Source organism: Podarcis vaucheri (genome assembly GCF_965113315.1).
Source record: "Podarcis vaucheri genome assembly, chromosome: 2".
Classification (NCBI taxonomy): Eukaryota; Metazoa; Chordata; class Lepidosauria; order Squamata; family Lacertidae; genus Podarcis; species Podarcis vaucheri.
The window spans coordinates 10,665,575-10,689,020 of NC_138760.1; positions in this window are offsets into that span (position 1 = coordinate 10,665,575).

Genomic DNA, 23,446 nt, shown 5'->3' on the forward strand with positions numbered 1-23,446 from the left:
AGGCCCTTTTCAGTTCCTCAAACGCTCGCTCCGCCTCCCCCGTCCAAACAAACTTCTTTTTACTGCTGAGACAGTCCGTGATGGGCGCCGTCAGGTGGGCGAAGTTTCGGATGAACTTACGATAAAAGTTTCCAAACCCTAGGAACCTCTGCACATCCTTCTTGGTTTTGGGTGTTTTCCATTCCAGCACCGCTTGAACCTTGCCGGGGTCCATGGCCAACCCCTTGTCTGACAAGCGGTACCCCAGGAATTCCACCTCCTTGGTATGAAACTGACACTTCTCCAGTTTCACCCACAGCCTGTTGGCTTGCAGCCTGCTCAACACTTCTCTGACGTCTTTCACATGTTGCTCCTCATTCTCCGAATACACCAACACGTCATCTAAGAAGGCCACGCAATTCTTGTAGAGCAAAGGCCCCAGTACGTGGTTCATGAAGGCTTGAAAACACGCGGAGCCTGTTTGTAATCCAAAAGGCATAACGAGGTATTCAAATGCCCCCAAAGGGGTAAACATGGTGGTCTTCCATTCATCCCCTTTCCTTATACGTATCAGGTTGTACGCCCCCCTTAGGTCCAGCTTTGTAAAAATCTTTCCTTTCCGCACCCTGGTCAAAATATCATCAATCCTGGGCATAGGAAAAGCCGCCGGCTCTGTCACTGCATTTAACCGCCTGAAATCACATACAAGTCTCGGCTTGTCCGTGTTTTTTTTATCCACAAAAAACACTGGGCTACCCCCCGCTGCCTTGGACTCTCTGATGAAGCCTCTCTTCAGGTTCTTGTCAATGAACGCTCGCAACTCCTGCATTTCCCTGTCTGACATGGCATACAACTTGCCTACAGGAAGCTGTGCTCCAGGGAGTAAATTGATCTGGCAATCAAAGGGCCTATGCGGGGGTAGTTGGTCAGCTTCCTTCTCGCTGAACACGTCGCTGAGATCAGCATACTGTGGTGGCACCTTCCCCTTCCCCATTACTTCAGTCCCTGCCAGGGTGGCTTGGGCCCCTGCTGACCCCTTTTCCCCCCTGCAGTGTTCTAAGCAATGTGCTGAACCGAAGGAAACCACTCTTTGATGCCAGCCCACCAGCGGATCATGTAGGGCTAGCCAGCTCATTCCCAAAATAATGGGAGCGCCTCCCAAGGTGGCCACATTAAACGCTATCAGTTCTGTGTGCCTTGCCACCCTCATTATCATTGGGACGGTCTGCAAGCTGACTCCTCCTCCCAACAGTTCCCTGCCATCGATCGTGGTCACCTGCAGGGGGTTGCTTAAAGGGATAGTCTGTATCTGGTGTTCAGCAGCAAACTCCTTGCTCATAAAATTGCAGGAGCTGCCTGAGTCCAACAGCGCCTTTATTTTTAGGGGGTGTCCATTTTGCAGCTCTAGCGACACTTCAATCACTAGAGCAGGTCGAGGAGCTTCTGGCACGGGCACTTTTACTGCTCTTTGGCCTGGCTGCAGTGCCCTGACGGTGGCAACCAGGCGTTGGCTTTTACCTGCTCCGTTTCTCCCTGCTCTCCCCCCTCAACCGCTCCCACCATCCCTTGCCATTCCTTCCTCTGGGGGCAGACTCTGGCAAAGTGGCCTGGCTGTTGGCAGAGATAGCATTTCCGGGCTCCTTTTCCCTCCTTCTTCGCCCCCTCACTGGGCTTTGAAACTGCGCGTGCGCGGGCTGTTCCGATTTCCATCGGCTCTGCCGGCGGGAAAGCTGGCTCAGGAATGTCTGGAATGCGTAACTCCTTCCAACGTTCCCCTCTCCCTTCCCGCCTCTCCAAGGCTCTTGCCTCCTGGCGCGCTCCAATGGTCAGCGCAGATTTGGTCAGCTGATCCATAGACACCGCCCTGGGGCTCCGGGACAGCTCGTCTTTCACAGCCGAAGAAAGACCTTCTTCAAATAGCATCTGAATGGGGGCTGCCGATAAATCCCACCCCAATCTGTGAATCAGCATGGTAAATTCAGTCCAGTACTCACGGACAGATCTGCTTCCCTGCTTGCAAGCCATTAGCTGTCTGCGCACCACCCCTTCCTCAATATCGCTGGAAAACATGATATCCATTGCACGAAAGAACTTCATAGTGTCCTTTAGGATATCATTGTGCGTTGCCATCAGGGGTCGAACCCAGTCCCGCGCCCCCTTCTCAAGATGCCCAATTACGAAAGCAACTCGCGATTCCTCATCAGGGAACTCATCAAACTGCACATTCAGGGCATATTGCATCTCTGTCCTAAAGGCATGGTAATCCTTGGGGTCCCCCCCAAACTTCTGCACCAATCCTGGTACCTTTCTGGGGAACTGAGTGGTTCTCCCCTTTTTATCTGCATCCTGAGCCCTTCTCTCCTCGAGCCTCGCCGTCTGCAGCGCAAGTTGGACCTCCAGAGCTTGATACCTTTCTTCCAAGCTTGGACCAGCTCCAACCCCTGCCTCTCCGGTTCCGGCTGGGTCGCTCATGATGGCTTTCTCCTGCACAGGCAGCGTACAAAGACTGTCAGACTGCTGTCAGGGGTTGATTAGCTGCTTGTGCTTAAAATTGTCCCCCCTCAGAGTTTGTGCGGCCCCACAAACCTCTGTGTGTGACAGAGCTCCTCAGACATGTCTGCTCTAGTCACTAGTAGAGTCTGACAGTGGCTGCTTGCGGAAGCGCTTCCAGCAAAGAAGCTCCTTAACGGAAACGCGTCTCCTGGACTCACGATGTGACAGTTTCCGGCGAAGTATGGGTCTCCCTGCAGTTGCTTCTGACACCTCCCCGCTATTTTCGCTGGACGTGTCTCTCACCCCTTTCTCTCCCCTGCTGTTTCCTGCCTGGGCTGCTGCGTCTCTCTCAGCATTACTGAGATCCTCCTCCAGAGACCCCTCGCTCCCCCTACTGGTCCCTGCTTTGGCTGCTGACTCTCTCCCAGTCTCTGGGAGCCCTACCAACTCCCTTTCCCCTGATGTCAGTTCCCTGACACGTGCGGTCACAATTTCTACTCAAAATCTGACGTTCTGCAATTCACTCAAAAATGTTGGCAAACTGTTGCAAGTGATCCCCTGAAATGTTTTTCGGTGGAAACAGATGGGTTTTTATCATCAGAAACAGAATTAGCCCTCGACGTCTGAACAACTTTTTTTGAAAAAATCCCTAAGCCGCGCGGTCACAATTTCTTCTCAAAATCTGACGTTCTGCAATTAACTCAAAAATGTTGGCAAACTGTTGCAAGTGATCCCCTGAAATGTTTTTCGGTGGAAACAGATGGGTTTTTATCATCGGGAACAGAAATAGCCCTTGACGTCTGAACAACTTTTTTTGAAAAAATCCCTAAGCCGCGCGGTCACAATTTCTGCCAAAAATCTGACGTTCTGCAATTCACTCAAAAATGTTGGCAAAGTGTTGCAAGTGATCCCCTGAAATGTTTTTCGGTGGAAACAGATGGGTTTTTATCATCGGAAACAGAATTAGCCCTCGACGTCTGAATAACTTTTTTTGAAAAAATCCCTAAGCCGCGCGGTCACAATTTCTTCTCAAAATCTGACGTTCTGCAATTCACTGAAAAATGTTGGCAAAGTGTTGCAAGTGATCTCCTGAAATGTTTTTCAGTGGAAACAGATGGGTTTTTATCATCGGGAACAGAATTAGCCCTCGACGTCTTTAAAACTTTTTTTGAAAAAATCCCTAAGCCGCGCGCGCGGTCACAATTTCTTCTCAAAATCTGACGTTCTGCAATTCACTCAAAAATGTTGGCAAACTGTTGCAAGTGATCCCCTGAAATGTTTTTCAGTGGAAACAGATGGGTTTTTATCATCGGAAACAGAATTAGCCCTCGAGGTCTGAACAACTTTTTTTGAAAAAATCCCTAAGCCGCGCGGTCACAATTTCTTCTCAAAATCTGACGTTCTGCAATTAACTCAAAAATGTTGGCAAACTGTTGCAAGTGATCCCCTGAAATGTTTTTCGGTGGAAACAGATGGGTTTTTATCATCGGGAACAGAAATAGCCCTTGACGTCTGAACAACTTTTTTTGAAAAAATCCCTAAGCCGCGCGGTCACAATTTCTGCCAAAAATCTGACGTTCTGCAATTCACTCAAAAATGTTGGCAAAGTGTTGCAAGTGATCCCCTGAAATGTTTTTCGGTGGAAACAGATGGGTTTTTATCATCGGAAACAGAATTAGCCCTCGACGTCTGAATAACTTTTTTTGAAAAAATCCCTAAGCCGCGCGGTCACAATTTCTTCTCAAAATCTGACGTTCTGCAATTCACTGAAAAATGTTGGCAAAGTGTTGCAAGTGATCTCCTGAAATGTTTTTCAGTGGAAACAGATGGGTTTTTATCATCGGGAACAGAATTAGCCCTCGACGTCTTTAAAACTTTTTTTGAAAAAATCCCTAAGCCGCGCGCGCGGTCACAATTTCTTCTCAAAATCTGACGTTCTGCAATTCACTCAAAAATGTTGGCAAACTGTTGCAAGTGATCCCCTGAAATGTTTTTCAGTGGAAACAGATGGGTTTTTATCATCGGAAACAGAATTAGCCCTCGAGGTCTGAACAACTTTTTTTGAAAAAATCCCTAAGCCGCGCGGTCACAATTTCTGCTCAAAATCTGACGTTCTGCAATTCACTGAAAAATGTTGGCAAAGTGTTGCAAGTGATCTCCTGAAATGTTTTTCGGTGGAACCAGATGGGTTTTTATCATCGGAAACAGAATTAGCCCTCGACGTCAGAACAACTTTTTTGGAAAAAATCCCTAAGCCGCGCGGTCACAATTTCTGCCAAAAATCTGACGTTCTGCAATTCACTCAAAAATGTTGGCAAAGTGTTGCAAGTGATCCCCTGAAATGTTTTTCGGTGGAAACAGATGGGTTTTTATCATCGGAAACAGAATTAGCCCTCAACGTCTGAACAACTTTTTTTTAAAAGATCCCTAAGCCGCGCGGTCACAATTTCTGCTCAAAATCTGACGTTCTGCAATTCACTGAAAAATGTTGGCAAAGTGTTGCAAGTGATCTCCTGAAATGTTTTTCGGTGGAAACAGATGGGTTTTTATCATCGGAAACAGAATTAGCCCTCGACGTCTGAACAACTTTTTTTGAAAAAATCCCTAAGCTGCGCGGTCACAATTTCTGCCAAAAATCTGACGTTCTGCAATTCACTCAAAAATGTTGGCAAAGTGTTGCAAGTGATCCCCTGAAATGTTTTTCGGTGGAAACAGATGGGTTTTTATCATCGGGAACAGAATTAGCCCTCGACGTCTGAACAACTTTTTTGGAAAAAATCCCTAAGCCGCGCGGTCACAATTTCTTCTCAAAATCTGACGTTCTGCAATTCACTGAAAAATGTTGGCAAAGTGTTGCAAGTGATCTCCTGAAATGTTTTTCGGTGGAAACAGATGCGTTTTTATCATCGGAAACAGAATTAGCCCTCGACGTCGTAAAAACCTTTTTTGAAAAAATCCCTAAGCCGCGCGGTCACAATTTCTGCCAAAAATCTGACGTTCTGCAATTCACTCAAAAATGTTGGCAAAGTGTTGCAAGTGATCCCCTGAAATGTTTTTCGGTGGAAACAGATGGGTTTTTATCATCGGAAACAGAATTAGCCCTCGACGTCTGAACAACTTTTTTTGAAAAAATCCCTAAGTCGCGCGGTCACAATTTCTTCTCAAAATCTGACATTCTGCAATTCATTCAAAAATGTTGGCAAAGTGTTGCAAGTGATCCCCTGAAATGTTTTTCGGTGGAAACAGATGGGTTCTTATCATCGGAAAGAGAATTAGCCCTCGACGTCTGAACAACTTTTTTTGAAAAAATCCCTAAGCCGCGCGGTCACAATTTCTGCTAAAAATCTGACGTTCTGCAATTCTCTCAAAAATGTTGACAAACTGTTGCAAGTGATCCCCTGAAATGTTTTTCTATAGAAACAGATGGGTTTTTATCATCAGAAACAGAATTAGCCCTCGACGTCTGAACAACTTTTTTTGAAAAAATCCCTAAGCCGCGCGGTCACAATTTCTTCTCAAAATCGGACGTTCTGCAATTCACAGAAAAATGTTGGCAAACTGTTGCAGGTGATCCCCTGAAAAGTTTTTCAGTGGAAACAGATGGGTTTTTATCATCGGAAACAGAATTAGCCCTCGACGTCAGAACAACTTTTTGGGAAAAAATCGCTAAGCCGCGCTTTCACAATTTCTGCTCAAAATCTGACGTTCTGCAATTCACTGAAAAATGTTGGCAAACTGTTTCAAGTGATCCCCTGAAATGTTTTTCGGTGGAAACAGATGGGTTTTTATCATCGGAAACAGAATTAGCCCTTGACGTCTGAACAACTTTTTTTGAAGAAATCCATAAGCCGCGCGGTCACAATTTCTTCTCAAAATCTGACGTTCTGCAATTCACTCAAAAATGTTGGCAAACTGTTGCAAGTGATCCCCTGAAATGTTTTTCGGTGGAAACAGATGGGTTTTTAGCATTGGAAACAGAATTAGCCCTTGACGTCTGAACAACTGTTTTTGAAAAAATCCCTAAGCCGCGCGGTCACAATTTCTTCTCAAAATCTGACGTTCTGCAATTAACTCAAAAATGTTGGCAAACTGTTGCAAGTGATCCCCTGAAATGTTTTTCGGTGGAAACAGATGGGTTTTTATCATCGGAAACAGAATTAGCCCTTGACGTCTGAACAACTGTTTTTGAAAAAATCCCTAAGCCGCGCGGTCACAATTTCTGCTAAAAATCTGACGTTCTGCAATTCACAGAAAAATGTTGGCAAACTGTTGCAAGTGATCCCCTGAAATGTTTTTCGGTGGAAACAGATGGGTTTTTATCATCGGAAACAGAATTAGCCCTCGACGTCTGAACAACTTTTTTTGAAAAAATCCCTAAGCCGCGCGGTCACAATTTCCTCTCAAAATCTGACGTTCTGCAATTAACTCAAAAATGTTGGCAAACTGTTGCAAGTGATCCCCTGAAATGTTTTTCGGTGGAAACAGATGGGTTTTTAAAATCAGAAACAGAATTAGCCCTCGACGTCTGAACAACTTTTTTTGAAAAAATCCCTAAGCCGCGCGGTCACAATTTCTTCTCAAAATCTGACATTCTGCAATTCATTCAAAAATGTTGGCAAAGTGTTGCAAGTGATCCCCTGAAATGTTTTTCGGTGGAAACAGATGGGTTCTTATCATCGGAAAGAGAATTAGCCCTCGACGTCTGAACAACTTTTTTTGAAAAAATCCCTAAGCCGCGCGGTCACAATTTCTGCTAAAAATCTGACGTTCTGCAATTCTCTCAAAAATGTTGACAAACTGTTGCAAGTGATCCCCTGAAATGTTTTTCTATAGAAACAGATGGGTTTTTATCATCAGAAACAGAATTAGCCCTCGACGTCTGAACAACTTTTTTTGAAAAAATCCCTAAGCCGCGCGGTCACAATTTCTTCTCAAAATCGGACGTTCTGCAATTCACAGAAAAATGTTGGCAAACTGTTGCAGGTGATCCCCTGAAAAGTTTTTCAGTGGAAACAGATGGGTTTTTATCATCGGAAACAGAATTAGCCCTCGACGTCAGAACAACTTTTTGGGAAAAAATCGCTAAGCCGCGCTTTCACAATTTCTGCTCAAAATCTGACGTTCTGCAATTCACTGAAAAATGTTGGCAAACTGTTTCAAGTGATCCCCTGAAATGTTTTTCGGTGGAAACAGATGGGTTTTTATCATCGGAAACAGAATTAGCCCTTGACGTCTGAACAACTTTTTTTGAAGAAATCCATAAGCCGCGCGGTCACAATTTCTTCTCAAAATCTGACGTTCTGCAATTCACTCAAAAATGTTGGCAAACTGTTGCAAGTGATCCCCTGAAATGTTTTTCGGTGGAAACAGATGGGTTTTTAGCATTGGAAACAGAATTAGCCCTTGACGTCTGAACAACTGTTTTTGAAAAAATCCCTAAGCCGTGCGGTCACAATTTCTTCTCAAAATCTGACGTTCTGCAATTCACTCAAAAATGTTGGCAAATTGTTGCAAGTGATCCCCTGAAATGTTTTTCGGTGGAAACAGATGGGTTTTTATCATCGGAAACAGAACTAGCCTTTGACGTCTGAACAACTGTTTTTGAAAAAATCCCTAAGCCGCGCGGTCACAATTTCTTCTCAAAATCTGACGTTCTGCAATTAACTCAAAAATGTTGGCAAACTGTTGCAAGTGATCCCATGAAATGTTTTTCGGTGGAAACAGATGGGTTTTTATCATCGGAAACAGAATAAGCCCTCGACGTCAGAACAACTTTTTTGGAAAAAATCCCTAAGCCGCGCGGTCACAATTTCTTCTCAAAATCTGACGTTCTGCAATTCACTGAAAAATGTTGGCAAACTGTTGCAAGTGATCCCCTGAAATGTTTTTCGGTGGAAACAGATGGGTTTTTATCATCGGAAACAGAATTAGCCCTTGATGTCTGAACAACTTTTTTTGAAAAAATCCCTAAGCCTCGCGGTCACAATTTCTTCTCAAAATCTGACGTTCTGCAATTCACTCAAAAATGTTGGCAAACTGTTGCAAGTGATCCCCTGAAATGTTTTTCGGTGGAAACAGATGGGTTTTTATCATCGGAAACAGAATTAGCCCGCGGCGTCTGAAAAACATTTTTGAAAAAATCCCTAAGCCGTGCGGTCACAATTTCTTCTCAAAATCTGACGTTCTGCAATTCACAGAAAAATGTTGGCAAACTGTTGCAAGTGATCCCCTGAAATGTTTTTCTATGGAAACAGATGGGTTTTTATCATCGGAAACAGAATTAGCCCTTGACGTCTGAACAACTGTTTTTGAAAAAATCCCTAAGCCGCGCGGTCACAATTTCTGCCAAAAATCTGACGTTCTGCAATTCACTCAAAAATGTTGGCAAAGTGTTGCAAGTGATCCCCTGAAATGTTTTTCGGTGGAAACAGATGGGTTTTTATCATCGGAAACAGAATTAGCCCTCGACGTCTGAACAACTTTTTTTGAAAAAATCCCTAAGCCGCGCGGTCACAATTTCTTCTCAAAATCTGACATTCTGCAATTCATTCAAAAATGTTGGCAAAGTGTTGCAAGTGATCCCCTGAAATGTTTTTCGGTGGAAACAGATGGGTTCTTATCATCGGAAAGAGAATTAGCCCTCGACGTCTGAACAACTTTTTTTGAAAAAATCCCTAAGCCGCGCGGTCACAATTTCTGCTAAAAATCTGACGTTCTGCAATTCTCTCAAAAATGTTGACAAACTGTTGCAAGTGATCCCCTGAAATGTTTTTCTATAGAAACAGATGGGTTTTTATCATCAGAAACAGAATTAGCCCTCGACGTCTGAACAACTTTTTTTGAAAAAATCCCTAAGCCGCGCGGTCACAATTTCTTCTCAAAATCGGACGTTCTGCAATTCACAGAAAAATGTTGGCAAACTGTTGCAGGTGATCCCCTGAAAAGTTTTTCAGTGGAAACAGATGGGTTTTTATCATCGGAAACAGAATTAGCCCTCGACGTCAGAACAACTTTTTGGGAAAAAATCGCTAAGCCGCGCTTTCACAATTTCTGCTCAAAATCTGACGTTCTGCAATTCACTGAAAAATGTTGGCAAACTGTTTCAAGTGATCCCCTGAAATGTTTTTCGGTGGAAACAGATGGGTTTTTATCATCGGAAACAGAATTAGCCCTTGACGTCTGAACAACTTTTTTTGAAGAAATCCATAAGCCGCGCGGTCACAATTTCTTCTCAAAATCTGACGTTCTGCAATTCACTCAAAAATGTTGGCAAACTGTTGCAAGTGATCCCCTGAAATGTTTTTCGGTGGAAACAGATGGGTTTTTAGCATTGGAAACAGAATTAGCCCTTGACGTCTGAACAACTGTTTTTGAAAAAATCCCTAAGCCGCGCGGTCACAATTTCTTCTCAAAATCTGACGTTCTGCAATTAACTCAAAAATGTTGGCAAACTGTTGCAAGTGATCCCCTGAAATGTTTTTCGGTGGAAACAGATGGGTTTTTATCATCGGAAACAGAATTAGCCCTTGACGTCTGAACAACTGTTTTTGAAAAAATCCCTAAGCCGCGCGGTCACAATTTCTGCTAAAAATCTGACGTTCTGCAATTCACAGAAAAATGTTGGCAAACTGTTGCAAGTGATCCCCTGAAATGTTTTTCGGTGGAAACAGATGGGTTTTTATCATCGGAAACAGAATTAGCCCTCGACGTCTGAACAACTTTTTTTGAAAAAATCCCTAAGCCGCGCGGTCACAATTTCCTCTCAAAATCTGACGTTCTGCAATTAACTCAAAAATGTTGGCAAACTGTTGCAAGTGATCCCCTGAAATGTTTTTCGGTGGAAACAGATGGGTTTTTAAAATCAGAAACAGAATTAGCCCTCGACGTCTGAACAACTTTTTTTGAAAAAATCCCTAAGCCGCGCGGTCACAATTTCTTCTCAAAATCTGACATTCTGCAATTCATTCAAAAATGTTGGCAAAGTGTTGCAAGTGATCCCCTGAAATGTTTTTCGGTGGAAACAGATGGGTTCTTATCATCGGAAAGAGAATTAGCCCTCGACGTCTGAACAACTTTTTTTGAAAAAATCCCTAAGCCGCGCGGTCACAATTTCTGCTAAAAATCTGACGTTCTGCAATTCTCTCAAAAATGTTGACAAACTGTTGCAAGTGATCCCCTGAAATGTTTTTCTATAGAAACAGATGGGTTTTTATCATCAGAAACAGAATTAGCCCTCGACGTCTGAACAACTTTTTTTGAAAAAATCCCTAAGCCGCGCGGTCACAATTTCTTCTCAAAATCGGACGTTCTGCAATTCACAGAAAAATGTTGGCAAACTGTTGCAGGTGATCCCCTGAAAAGTTTTTCAGTGGAAACAGATGGGTTTTTATCATCGGAAACAGAATTAGCCCTCGACGTCAGAACAACTTTTTGGGAAAAAATCGCTAAGCCGCGCTTTCACAATTTCTGCTCAAAATCTGACGTTCTGCAATTCACTGAAAAATGTTGGCAAACTGTTTCAAGTGATCCCCTGAAATGTTTTTCGGTGGAAACAGATGGGTTTTTATCATCGGAAACAGAATTAGCCCTTGACGTCTGAACAACTTTTTTTGAAGAAATCCATAAGCCGCGCGGTCACAATTTCTTCTCAAAATCTGACGTTCTGCAATTCACTCAAAAATGTTGGCAAACTGTTGCAAGTGATCCCCTGAAATGTTTTTCGGTGGAAACAGATGGGTTTTTAGCATTGGAAACAGAATTAGCCCTTGACGTCTGAACAACTGTTTTTGAAAAAATCCCTAAGCCGTGCGGTCACAATTTCTTCTCAAAATCTGACGTTCTGCAATTCACTCAAAAATGTTGGCAAATTGTTGCAAGTGATCCCCTGAAATGTTTTTCGGTGGAAACAGATGGGTTTTTATCATCGGAAACAGAACTAGCCTTTGACGTCTGAACAACTGTTTTTGAAAAAATCCCTAAGCCGCGCGGTCACAATTTCTTCTCAAAATCTGACGTTCTGCAATTAACTCAAAAATGTTGGCAAACTGTTGCAAGTGATCCCATGAAATGTTTTTCGGTGGAAACAGATGGGTTTTTATCATCGGAAACAGAATTAGCCCTCGACGTCAGAACAACTTTTTTGGAAAAAATCCCTAAGCCGCGCGGTCACAATTTCTTCTCAAAATCTGACGTTCTGCAATTCACTGAAAAATGTTGGCAAACTGTTGCAAGTGATCCCCTGAAATGTTTTTCGGTGGAAACAGATGGGTTTTTATCATCGGAAACAGAATTAGCCCTTGATGTCTGAACAACTTTTTTTGAAAAAATCCCTAAGCCTCGCGGTCACAATTTCTTCTCAAAATCTGACGTTCTGCAATTCACTCAAAAATGTTGGCAAACTGTTGCAAGTGATCCCCTGAAATGTTTTTCGGTGGAAACAGATGGGTTTTTATCATCGGAAACAGAATTAGCCCGCGGCGTCTGAAAAACATTTTTGAAAAAATCCCTAAGCCGTGCGGTCACAATTTCTTCTCAAAATCTGACGTTCTGCAATTCACAGAAAAATGTTGGCAAACTGTTGCAAGTGATCCCCTGAAATGTTTTTCTATGGAAACAGATGGGTTTTTATCATCGGAAACAGAATTAGCCCTTGACGTCTGAACAACTGTTTTTGAAAAAATCCCTAAGCCGCGCGGTCACAATTTCTGCTAAAAATCTGACGTTCTGCAATTCACAGAAAAATGTTGGCAAACTGTTGCAAGTGATCCCCTGAAATGTTTTTCGGTGGAAACAGATGGGTTTTTATCATCGGAAACAGAATTAGCCCTCGACGTCTGAACAACTTTTTTTGAAAAAATCCCTAAGCCGCGCGGTCACAATTTCCTCTCAAAATCTGACGTTCTGCAATTAACTCAAAAATGTTGGCAAACTGTTGCAAGTGATCCCCTGAAATGTTTTTCGGTGGAAACAGATGGGTTTTTAAAATCAGAAACAGAATTAGCCCTCGACGTCAGAACAACTTTTTTTGAAAAAATCCCTAAGCCGCGCGGTCACAATTTCTGCTCAAAATCTGACGTTCTGCAATTCACTGAAAAATGTTGGCAAACTGTTGTAAGTGATCCCCTGAAATGTTTTTCTATAGAAACAGATGGGTTTTTATCATCGGAAACAGAATTAGCCCGCGGCGTCAGAACAACTTTTTGGGAAAAAATCGCTAAGCCGCGCGGTCACAATTTCTGCTAAAAATCTGACGTTCTGCAATTCACAGAAAAATGTTGGCAAACTGTTGCAAGTGATCCCCTGAAATGTTTTTCGGTGGAAACAGATGGGTTTTTATCATCGGAAACAGAATTAGCCATTGACGTCTGAACAACTGTTTTTGAAAAAATCCCTAAGCCGCACGGTCACAATTTCTGCTCAAAATCTGACGTTCTGCAATTCACTGAAAAATGTTGGCAAACTGTTGCAAGTGATCCCCTGAAATGTTTTTCGGTGGAAACAGATGGGTTTTTATCATCGGAAACAGAATTAGCCCTTGACGTCTGAACAACTTTATTTGAAAAAATCCCTAAGCCGCGCGGTCACAATTTCTTCTCAAAATCTGACGTTCTGCAATTCACTCAAAAATGTTGGCAAACTGTTGCAAGTGATCCCCTGAAAAGTTTTTCGGTGGAAACAGATGGGTTTTTATCATCAGAAACAGAATTAGCCCTCGACGTCAGAACAACTTTTTTGGAAAAAATCCCTAAGCCGCGCGGTCACAATTTCTGCTAAAAATCTGACGTTCTGCAATTCACTCAAAAATGTTGGCAAACTGTTGCAAGTGATACCCTGAAATGTTTTTCGGTGGAAACAGATGGGTTTTTATCATCGGAAACAGAATTAGCCCTCGAGGTCTGAACAACTTTTTGGGGGAAAATCGCTAAGCCGCGCGGTCACAATTTCTGCTCAAAATCTGACGTTCTGCAATTCACTGAAAAATGTTGGCAAACTGTTGCAAGTGATCCCCTGAAATGTTTTTCTATAGAAACAGATGGGTTTTTATCATCGGAAACAGAATTAGCCCGCGGCGTCTGAACAACTGTTTTTGAAAAAATCCCTAAGCCGCGCGGTCACAATTTCTGCTCAAAATCTGACGTTCTGCAATTAACTGAAAAATGTTGGCAAACTGTTGCAGGTGATCCCCTGAAAGGTTTTTTGGTGGAAACAGATGGGTTTTCATCATCGGAAACAGAATTAGCCCTCGACGTCAGAACAACTTTTTGGGAAAAAATCGCTAAGCCGCGCGGTCACAATTTCTGCTCAAAATCTGACGTTCTGCAATTCACAGAAAAATGTTGGCAAACTGTTGCAAGTGATCCCCTGAAATGTTTTTCTATGGAAACAGATGGGTTTTTATCATCGGAAACAGAATTAGCCATTGACGTCTGAACAACTGTTTTTGAAAAAATCCCTAAGCCGCACGGTCACAATTTCTGCTCAAAATCTGACGTTCTGCAATTCACTGAAAAATGTTGGCAAACTGTTGCAAGTGATCCCCTGAAATGTTTTTCGGTGGAAACAGATGGGTTTTTATCATCGGAAACAGAATTAGCCCTTGACGTCTGAACAACTTTATTTGAAAAAATCCCTAAAACGTGCGGTCACAATTTCTTCTCAAAATCTGACGTTCTGCAATTCACTCAAAAATGTTGGCAAACTGTTGCAAGTGATCCCCTGAAAAGTTTTTCGGTGGAAACAGATGGGTTTTTATCATCGGAAAGAGAATTAGCCCTCGACGTGAGAACAACTTTTTTGGAAAAAATCCCTAAGCCGCGCGGTCACAATTTCTGCTAAAAATCTGACGTTCTGCAATTCACTCAAAAATGTTGGCAAACTGTTGCAAGTGATACCCTGAAATGTTTTTCGGTGGAAACAGATGGGTTTTTATCATCGGAAACAGAATTAGCCCTTGACGTCTGAACAACTTTATTTGAAAAAATCCCTAAGCCGCGCGGTCACAATTTCTTCTCAAAATCTGACGTTCTGCAATTCACTCAAAAATGTTGGCAAACTGTTGCAAGTGATCCCCTGAAAAGTTTTTCGGTGGAAACAGATGGGTTTTTATCATCAGAAACAGAATTAGCCCTCGACGTCAGAACAACTTTTTTGGAAAAAATCCCTAAGCCGCGCGGTCACAATTTCTGCTAAAAATCTGACGTTCTGCAATTCACTCAAAAATGTTGGCAAACTGTTGCAAGTGATACCCTGAAATGTTTTTCGGTGGAAACAGATGGGTTTTTATCATCGGAAACAGAATTAGCCCTCGAGGTCTGAACAACTTTTTGGGGGAAAATCGCTAAGCCGCGCGGTCACAATTTCTGCTCAAAATCTGACGTTCTGCAATTCACTGAAAAATGTTGGCAAACTGTTGCAAGTGATCCCCTGAAATGTTTTTCGGTGGAAACAGATGGGTTTTTATCATCGGAAACAGAATTAGCCCTTGACGTCTGAACAACTTTATTTGAAAAAATCCCTAAAACGTGCGGTCACAATTTCTTCTCAAAATCTGACGTTCTGCAATTCACTCAAAAATGTTGGCAAACTGTTGCAAGTGATCCCCTGAAAAGTTTTTCGGTGGAAACAGATGGGTTTTTATCATCGGAAAGAGAATTAGCCCTCGACGTGAGAACAACTTTTTTGGAAAAAATCCCTAAGCCGCGCGGTCACAATTTCTGCTAAAAATCTGACGTTCTGCAATTCACTCAAAAATGTTGGCAAACTGTTGCAAGTGATACCCTGAAATGTTTTTCGGTGGAAACAGATGGGTTTTTATCATCGGAAACAGAATTAGCCCTTGACGTCTGAACAACTTTATTTGAAAAAATCCCTAAGCCGCGCGGTCACAATTTCTTCTCAAAATCTGACGTTCTGCAATTCACTCAAAAATGTTGGCAAACTGTTGCAAGTGATCCCCTGAAAAGTTTTTCGGTGGAAACAGATGGGTTTTTATCATCAGAAACAGAATTAGCCCTCGACGTCAGAACAACTTTTTTGGAAAAAATCCCTAAGCCGCGCGGTCACAATTTCTGCTAAAAATCTGACGTTCTGCAATTCACTCAAAAATGTTGGCAAACTGTTGCAAGTGATACCCTGAAATGTTTTTCGGTGGAAACAGATGGGTTTTTATCATCGGAAACAGAATTAGCCCTCGAGGTCTGAACAACTTTTTGGGGGAAAATCGCTAAGCCGCGCGGTCACAATTTCTGCTCAAAATCTGACGTTCTGCAATTCACTGAAAAATGTTGGCAAACTGTTGCAAGTGATCCCCTGAAATGTTTTTCTATAGAAACAGATGGGTTTTTATCATCGGAAACAGAATTAGCCCGCGGCGTCTGAACAACTGTTTTTGAAAAAATCCCTAAGCCGCGCGGTCACAATTTCTGCTCAAAATCTGACGTTCTGCAATTAACTGAAAAATGTTGGCAAACTGTTGCAGGTGATCCCCTGAAAGGTTTTTTGGTGGAAACAGATGGGTTTTCATCATCGGAAACAGAATTAGCCCTCGACGTCAGAACAACTTTTTGGGAAAAAATCGCTAAGCCGCGCGGTCACAATTTCTGCTCAAAATCTGACGTTCTGCAATTCACAGAAAAATGTTGGCAAACTGTTGCAAGTGATCCCCTGAAATGTTTTTCTATGGAAACAGATGGGTTTTTATCATCGGAAACAGAATTAGCCATTGACGTCTGAACAACTGTTTTTGAAAAAATCCCTAAGCCGCACGGTCACAATTTCTGCTCAAAATCTGACGTTCTGCAATTCACTGAAAAATGTTGGCAAACTGTTGCAAGTGATCCCCTGAAATGTTTTTCGGTGGAAACAGATGGGTTTTTATCATCGGAAACAGAATTAGCCCTTGACGTCTGAACAACTTTATTTGAAAAAATCCCTAAAACGTGCGGTCACAATTTCTTCTCAAAATCTGACGTTCTGCAATTCACTCAAAAATGTTGGCAAACTGTTGCAAGTGATCCCCTGAAAAGTTTTTCGGTGGAAACAGATGGGTTTTTATCATCGGAAAGAGAATTAGCCCTCGACGTGAGAACAACTTTTTTGGAAAAAATCCCTAAGCCGCGCGGTCACAATTTCTGCTAAAAATCTGACGTTCTGCAATTCACTCAAAAATGTTGGCAAACTGTTGCAAGTGATACCCTGAAATGTTTTTCGGTGGAAACAGATGGGTTTTTATCATCGGAAACAGAATTAGCCCTCGAGGTCTGAACAACTTTTTGGGGGAAAATCGCTAAGCCGCGCGGTCACAATTTCTGCTCAAAATCTGACGTTCTGCAATTCACTGAAAAATGTTGGCAAACTGTTGCAAGTGATCCCCTGAAATGTTTTTCGGTTGAAACAGATGGGTTTTTATCATCGGAAACAGAATTAGCCCTTGACGTCTGAACAACTGTTTTTGAAAAAATCCCTAAGCCGCGCGGTCACAATTTCTGCTAAAAATCTGATGTTCTGCAATTCACAGAAAAATGTTGGCAAACTGTTGCAAGTGATCCCCTGAAATGTTTTTCGGTGGAAACAGATGGGTTTTTATCATCGGAAACAGAATTAGCCATTGACGTCTGAACAACTTTATTTGAAAAAATCCCTAAAACGTGCGGTCACAATTTCTTCTCAAAATCTGACGTTCTGCAATTCACTCAAAAATGTTGGCAAACTGTTGCAAGTGATCCCCTGAAAAGTTTTTCGGTGGAAACAGATGGGTTTTTATCATCGGAAAGAGAATTAGCCCTCGACGTGAGAACAACTTTTTTGGAAAAAATCCCTAAGCCGCGCGGTCACAATTTCTGCTAAAAATCTGACGTTCTGCAATTCACTCAAAAATGTTGGCAAACTGTTGCAAGTGATACCCTGAAATGTTTTTCGGTGGAAACAGATGGGTTTTTATCATCGGAAACAGAATTAGCCCTCGAGGTCTGAACAACTTTTTGGGGGAAAATCGCTAAGCCGCGCGGTCACAATTTCTGCTCAAAATCTGACGTTCTGCAATTCACTGAAAAATGTTGGCAAACTGTTGCAAGTGATCCCCTGAAATGTTTTTCGGTTGAAACAGATGGGTTTTTATCATCGGAAACAGAATTAGCCCTTGACGTCTGAACAACTGTTTTTGAAAAAATCCCTAAGCCGCGCGGTCACAATTTCTGCTAAAAATCTGACGTTCTGCAATTCACAGAAAAATGTTGGCAAACTGTTGCAAGTGATCCCCTGAAATGTTTTTCGGTGGAAACAGATGGGTTTTTATCATCGGAAACAGAATTAGCCATTGACGTCTGAACAACTGTTTTTGAAAAAATCCCTAAGCCGCACGGTCACAATTTCTGCTCAAAATCTGACGTTCTGCAATTCACTGAAAAATGTTGGCAAACTGTTGCAAGTGATCCCCTGAAATGTTTTTCGGTGGAAACAGATGGGTTTTTATCATCGGAAACAGAATTAGCCCTTGACGTCTGAACAACTTTATTTGAAAAAATCCCTAAGCCGCGAGGTCACAATTTCTTCTCAAAATCTGACGTTCTGCAATTCACTCAAAAATGTTGGCAAACTGTTGCAAGTGATCCCCTGAAAAGTTTTTCGGTGGAAACAGATGGGTTTTTATCATCGGAAACAGAATTAGCCCTCGACGTCAGAACAACTTTTTTGGAAAAAATCCCTAAGCCGCGCGGTCACAATTTCTGCTAAAAATCTGACGTTCTGCAATTCACTCAAAAATGTTGGCAAACTGTTGCAAGTGATACCCTGAAATGTTTTTCGGTGGAAACAGATGGGTTTTTATCATCGGAAACAGAATTAGCCCTCGAGGTCTGAACAACTTTTTGGGGGAAAATCGCTAAGCCGCGCGGTCACAATTTCTGCTCAAAATCTGACGTTCTGCAATTCACTGAAAAATGTTGGCAAACTGTTGCAAGTGATCCCCTGAAATGTTTTTCTATAGAAACAGATGGGTTTTTATCATCGGAAACAGAATTAGCCCGCGGCGTCTGAACAACTGTTTTTGAAAAAATCCCTAAGCCGCGCGGTCACAATTTCTGCTCAAAATCTGACGTTCTGCAATTAACTGAAAAATGTTGGCAAACTGTTGCAGGTGATCCCCTGAAAGGTTTTTTGGTGGAAACAGATGGGTTTTCATCATCGGAAACAGAATTAGCCCTCGACGTCAGAACAACTTTATTTGAAAAAATCCCTAAGCCGTGCGGTCACAATTTCTTCTCAAAATCTGACGTTCTGCAATTCACTCAAAAATGTTGGCAAACTGTTGCAAGTGATCCCCTGAAAAGTTTTTCGGTGGAAACAGATGGGTTTTTATCATCGGAAAGAGAATTAGCCCTCGACGTGAGAACAACTTTTTTGGAAAAAATCCCTAAGCCGCGCGGTCACAATTTCTGCTAAAAATCTGACGTTCTGCAATTCACTCAAAAATGTTGGCAAACTGTTGCAAGTGATACCCTGAAATGTTTTTCGGTGGAAACAGATGGGTTTTTATCATCGGAAACAGAATTAGCCCTCGAGGTCTGAACAACTTTTTGGGGGAAAATCGCTAAGCCGCGCGGTCACAATTTCTGCTCAAAATCTGACGTTCTGCAATTCACTGAAAAATGTTGGCAAACTGTTGCAAGTGATCCCCTGAAATGTTTTTCGGTGGAAACAGATGGGTTTTTATCATCGGAAACAGAATTAGCCCTTGACGTCTGAACAACTTTATTTGAAAAAATCCCTAAGCCGTGCGGTCACAATTTCTTCTCAAAATCTGACGTTCTGCAATTCACTCAAAAATGTTGGCAAACTGTTGCAAGTGATCCCCTGAAAAGTTTTTCGGTGGAAACAGATGGGTTTTTATCATCGGAAAGAGAATTAGCCCTCGACGTGAGAACAACTTTTTTGGAAAAAATCCCTAAGCCGCGCGGTCACAATTTCTGCTAAAAATCTGACGTTCTGCAATTCACTCAAAAATGTTGGCAAACTGTTGCAAGTGATACCCTGAAATGTTTTTCGGTGGAAACAGATGGGTTTTTATCATCGGAAACAGAATTAGCCCTCGAGGTCTGAACAACTTTTTGGGGGAAAATCGCTAAGCCGCGCGGTCACAATTTCTGCTCAAAATCTGACGTTCTGCAATTCACTGAAAAATGTTGGCAAACTGTTGCAAGTGATCCCCTGAAATGTTTTTCTATAGAAACAGATGGGTTTTTATCATCGGAAACAGAATTAGCCCGCGGCGTCTGAACAACTGTTTTTGAAAAAATCCCTAAGCCGCGCGGTCACAATTTCTGCTCAAAATCTGACGTTCTGCAATTAACTGAAAAATGTTCGCAAACTGTTGCAGGTGATCCCCTGAAAGGTTTTTTGGTGGAAACAGATGGGTTTTCATCATCGGAAACAGAATTAGCCCTCGACGTCAGAACAACTTTTTGGGAAAAAATCGCTAAGCCGCGCGGTCACAATTTCTGCTCAAAATCTGACGTTCTGCAATTCACTGAAAAATGTTGGCAAACTGTTGCAAGTGATCCCCTGAAATGTTTTTCGGTGGAAACAGATGGGTTTTTATCATCGGAAACAGAATTAGCCCTTGACGTCTGAACAACTGTTTTTGAAAAAATCCCTAAGCCGCGCGGTCACAATTTCTGCTAAAAATCTGACGTTCTGCAATTCACAGAAAAATGTTGGCAAACTGTTGCAAGTGATCCCCTGAAATGTTTTTCGGTGGAAACAGATGGGTTTTTATCATCAGAAACAGAATTAGCCATTGACGTCTGAACAACTGTTTTTGAAAAAATCCCTAAGCCGCACGGTCACAATTTCTGCTCAAAATCTGACGTTCTGCAATTCACTGAAAAATGTTGGCAAACTGTTGCAAGTGATCCCCTGAAATGTTTTTCGGTGGAAACAGATGGGTTTTTATCATCGGAAACAGAATTAGCCCTTGACGTCTGAACAACTTTATTTGAAAAAATCCCTAAGCCGTGCGGTCACAATTTCTTCTCAAAATCTGACGTTCTGCAATTCACTCAAAAATGTTGGCAAACTGTTGCAAGTGATCCCCTGAAATGTTTTTCTATGGAAACAGATGGGTTTTTATCATCGGAAACAGAATTAGCCCTTGACGTCTGAACAACTGTTTTTGAAAAAATCCCTAAGCCGCGCGGTCACAATTTCTGCTAAAAATCTGACGTTCTGCAATTCACAGAAAAATGTTGGCAAACTGTTGCAAGTGATCCCCTGAAATGTTTTTCGGTGGAAACAGATGGGTTTTTATCATCGGAAACAGAATTAGCCCTCGACGTCTGAACAACTTTTTTTGAAAAAATCCCTAAGCCGCGCGGTCACAATTTCCTCTCAAAATCTGACGTTCTGCAATTAACTCAAAAATGTTGGCAAACTGTTGCAAGTGATCCCCTGAAATGTTTTTCGGTGGAAACAGATGGGTTTTTAAAATCAGAAACAGAATTAGCCCTCGACGTCAGAACAACTTTTTTTGAAAAAATCCCTAAGCCGCGCGGTCACAATTTCTGCTCAAAATCTGACGTTCTGCAATTCACTGAAAAATGTTGGCAAACTGTTGTAAGTGATCCCCTGAAATGTTTTTCTATAGAAACAGATGGGTTTTTATCATCGGAAACAGAATTAGCCCGCGGCGTCAGAACAACTTTTTGGGAAAAAATCGCTAAGCCGCGCGGTCACAATTTCTGCTCAAAATCTGACGTTCTGCAATTCACTGAAAAATGTTGGCAAACTGTTGCAAGTGATCCCCTGAAATGTTTTTCTATAGAAACAGATGGGTTTTTATCATCGGAAACAGAATTAGCCCGCGGCGTCTGAACAACTGTTTTTGAAAAAATCCCTAAGCCGCGCGGTCACAATTTCTGCTCAAAATCTGACGTTCTGCAATTAACTGAAAAATGTTGGCAAACTGTTGCAGGTGATCCCCTGAAAGGTTTTTTGGTGGAAACAGATGGGTTTTCATCATCGGAAACAGAATTAGCCCTCGACGTCAGAACAACTTTTTGGGAAAAAATCGCTAAGCCGCGCGGTCACAATTTCTGCTCAAAATCTGACGTTCTGCAATTCACAGAAAAATGTTGGCAAACTGTTGCAAGTGATCCCCTGAAATGTTTTTCTATGGAAACAGATGGGTTTTTATCATCGGAAACAGAATTAGCCATTGACGTCTGAACAACTGTTTTTGAAAAAATCCCTAAGCCGCACGGTCACAATTTCTGCTCAAAATCTGACGTTCTGCAATTCACTGAAAAATGTTGGCAAACTGTTGCAAGTGATCCCCTGAAATGTTTTTCGGTGGAAACAGATGGGTTTTTATCATCGGAAACAGAATTAGCCATTGACGTCTGAACAACTGTTTTTGAAAAAATCCCTAAGCCGCACGGTCACAATTTCTGCTCAAAATCTGACGTTCTGCAATTCAGTGAAAAATGTTGGCAAACTGTTGCAAGTGATCCCCTGAAATGTTTTTCGGTGGAAACAGATGGGTTTTTATCATCGGAAACAGAATTAGCCATTGACGTCTGAACAACTTTTTTGGAAAAAATCCCTAAGCCGCGCGGTCACAATTTCTGCTAAAAATCTGACGTTCTGCAATTCACTCAAAAATGTTGGCAAACTGTTGCAAGTGATACCCTGAAATGTTTTTCGGTGGAAACAGATGGGTTTTTATCATCGGAAACAGAATTAGCCCTCGAGGTCTGAACAACTTTTTGGGGGAAAATCGCTAAGCCGCGCGGTCACAATTTCTGCTCAAAATCTGACGTTCTGCAATTCACTGAAAAATGTTGGCAAACTGTTGCAAGTGATCCCCTGAAATGTTTTTCTATAGAAACAGATGGGTTTTTATCATCGGAAACAGAATTAGCCCGCGGCGTCTGAACAACTGTTTTTGAAAAAATCCCTAAGCCGCGTGGTCACAATTTCTGCTCAAAATCTGACGTTCTGCAATTAACTGAAAAATGTTGGCAAACTGTTGCAGGTGATCCCCTGAAAGGTTTTTTGGTGGAAACAGATGGGTTTTCATCATCGGAAACAGAATTAGCCCTCGACGTCAGAACAACTTTTTGGGAAAAAATCCCTAAGCCGCACGGTCACAATTTCTGCTCAAAATCTGACGTTCTGCAATTCACTGAAAAATGTTGGCAAACTGTTGCAAGTGATCCCCTGAAATGTTTTTCGGTGGAAACAGATGGGTTTTTATCATCGGAAACAGAATTAGCCCTTGACGTCTGAACAACTTTATTTGAAAAAATCCCTAAGCCGTGCGGTCACAATTTCTTCTCAAAATCTGACGTTCTGCAATTCACTCAAAAATGTTGGCAAACTGTTGCAAGTGATCCCCTGAAAAGTTTTTCGGTGGAAACAGATGGGTTTTTATCATCGGAAAGAGAATTAGCCCTCGACGTGAGAACAACTTTTTTGGAAAAAATCCCTAAGCCGCGCGGTCACAATTTCTGCTAAAAATCTGACGTTCTGCAATTCACTCAAAAATGTTGGCAAACTGTTGCAAGTGATACCCTGAAATGTTTTTCGGTGGAAACAGATGGGTTTTTATCATCGGAAACAGAATTAGCCCTCGAGGTCTGAACAACTTTTTGGGGGAAAATCGCTAAGCGGCGCGGTCACAATTTCTGCTCAAAATCTGACGTTCTGCAATTCACTGAAAAATGTTGGCAAACTGTTGCAAGTGATCCCCTGAAATGTTTTTCGGTGGAAACAGATGGGTTTTTATCATCGGAAACAGAATTAGCCCTTGACGTCTGAACAACTTTATTTGAAAAAATCCCTAAGCCGTGCGGTCACAATTTCTTCTCAAAATCTGACGTTCTGCAATTCACTCAAAAATGTTGGCAAACTGTTGCAAGTGATCCCCTGAAAAGTTTTTCGGTGGAAACAGATGGGTTTTTATCATCGGAAAGAGAATTAG